Source organism: Solanum stenotomum, chromosome 6, assembly GCF_019186545.1.
Source record: "Solanum stenotomum isolate F172 chromosome 6, ASM1918654v1, whole genome shotgun sequence".
Lineage (NCBI taxonomy): Eukaryota > Viridiplantae > Streptophyta > Magnoliopsida > Solanales > Solanaceae > Solanum > Solanum stenotomum.
The window spans coordinates 46,640,051-46,642,929 of NC_064287.1; positions in this window are offsets into that span (position 1 = coordinate 46,640,051).

A 2,879-nucleotide genomic window follows, 5' to 3' on the forward strand; every position below is an offset into this window, starting at 1 on the left:
TATACTTATGTAGGAATGATTCTAGCTATTGAGGATCCAGACTCTTCTAATCTTTTCTATAAATATCTCTCTTAAATATCTAATACTCTAGACTGTCTAAGTTTTCTTAAGTACAAATATCAAAGATATTTACTCTACAAAATTCTAGAGAGTTCTACTAAATATCTAAGATATTTTCTGTACCTCCAAAAAATCAACTTTAATTTTTCAAAAGTGTTGTATTATTTATCAAGGAGGAGGGTTTGACCATACCTCTTAAATACTACAGCCTTATTCCTAGCTGTACAAACCAAATTTATAATAAAATCCAAATTCACAAAATTTAAATACTAAATGCCTTTTTTTTTTGAGTTCTCAACAATGGGAGCTCTTTCACCAGGTTATTCATGGACCCTTCAAGACTTTAACGAATGTATGTTCAACATCGTGAACATTGTGAAAGTGGCATTGGGATGGAGACAAATGGAATATGATACCTGGGCGAGATTTTCAGCCAGACATTACCTCCGGTGTCTTACTGAATTTATCCCCATCTTCAATATCACTTTCTCGATGTTCATGATGTCCACTAGATGGCCTATCAATACCTCCGACACAGATCTCTACCATGTCGATCCATTTAGTAAACTTGCTGCAGAGAACATTAGTTTCAAAGAGCTCTATTGTTCGTAGCCTTACCCAACATTTCTACAATTACAAGACAAGGCGCTCATCAAATTAACTTGGAGTTTGAGTGGTAATTGTCTCATAACAAAACATTTGTTTTTGTTATTTCTGCATAGTTGAATTAATGAATAAGGTTGTAACTTTAATGCAGGTATAACTGAATCAGAATCGCAACTATGCAAGAATAGTTCTATGTTGGTGGAACACAGGATCGGGTGCAAGTTACAAACGGAGCCAAATTTAGGAGGGTTATGAAATTAATCAGCCCTATTGAATTTTTGTACAATTTTACAAACAATTTAGACCTCCTTGAATAATTGAGACATGAAAATGCTGATTCTTGCTTAACTTGGTATCTTACTATATATGTCATAATATGTATACTTCATTAATGATGGTATGCTAGTGAATGGTGAACCAAAATCTAAGTGATGGATTTTTACTTCCGGTTTTGATCGAAAGAGAGCTCATATAATAGAATGTATACGTCCATTAATAGTCACTGGATGAGGTCTCTTGACAGAATAAAAGTGTGAAAAGTAAATAACTCAAAGTAAAACATACAAGAGAGTTTCCCGTGGAAACCCCCTTGTTCAAGAGAGGAAAAAACCCCGACCTATCTCACTCAACTCCATTTCACTCAAAACGGAGTAAAGATTTCAGATTACAAATCTCTAGTCATCTAGAAATCAAACTCTTAATCCTTTCCCCCTAACTGTAGCAACTCTACTACAAGCAAAAGAACTAAGCAACAACTCTATTGCTTACTAAACCAACTAACTCTAGTCGATTTAGACTTCAAGAACCCAACATAATTAACTCTAGCTAAATTTCATTGTGTTCTAATATGAAAACTGATCTACTTCCTTTATAACTTAGGAATAGATCTTACAATATTAACCACTGAAATATAAACTCTAGCAACAACTAAGAACAATGATAACTCTATCAGGTCCTCCGGCTGCTCTTGAGCAATATTCCGTTGAGAAAGAGGTTTTGCTTTTGTGAAAAATCTGTTTGCAAAAACTTGTTTGTGACAATGGAGAATAGACATATTCTAGGATATGCACAAACACACAAAGCAATTCCATTGGCTGAGGACCTGTTGTGCTGTGGGAGACGCGCACCAACCACGGCAGGTATTGCAGAGTTGCAAGCTTTTGGACAGTTGTAGTATTTCATGTACGGACACTCTCAGTTTCGACTAGGATCAGGTCCAAAGTTTTTTCAATCATCAAAACTTCATATACAGCTTAAAACGTTTCTTTTATCTGAAAAGGTACCTTTTTAGGTTTAAATGGTACCTTTTCAATAAGTCTCCATCAAACTTAAGAAAAGGTTTGTGAGTTTCAAGCTATCTAAAACAAACTCATATTGATAGATATTTATTTTTTAAGGCCCCAAACTTTAATACATACAATGGGCTACTTCAATGATAACATATCTACGTATAGTATAGTAATATGTGAGTCCACAAAATAGAAATTACTAACAATTTGGACTAGATACAGACTTTAATTTGTGCAAGAACTTATAGAACAGCTTCCTAGTCGATTGGATTTCTGTCAATATAGAGGCTGATGCAATGACATCGATTCATATTTCTTTGTGAATATGGCCCAATATGGTTCCTTTCTTGATTTGAGGAATCTAAATAACTACTTTTGTTGCTTATTTTTGCCTTGTTTTCATCTTGTAATCAAAGTATTCTGTATTCCATCGCAATACGTGTTGATACTATGACATGTTTTCCCAAAATCTTTAACTGACATATAATAATACTACATCAAAAATAATCTTTAGCGGCAATTAATTAACAGAATTTTACCCTAAAGCCTATAGCGACTCTGGATCCAATGACAATTAACTAATGCTGATAAATGTTTTATCACTCTTTGTTAATGTGTATATTTCTTGCCACTAAAAGTTGTTTTTGTTGTAGTGTAAGATTAAGACTCATAGGGTGTGTTTGGTATGAAGGAAAATGTTTTCCTAGAAAATGTTTTCCTGGAAAACAAGTTGATTTTTGACTTATTTTCTCATGTTTGGTTGGTGAGTAGAAAATGTTTTCCGGAAAAGATTTTTAGTGTTTGATTTATGAATGATTTTTTTTTTTGAGAAATATCTTTTATTTTTACTAGGGTAGAAAATAATTTTTGAAATTGAAAATATTTTTTAAAAACAAACTTAAATTTTTTTGGGGGTGGGGTGGG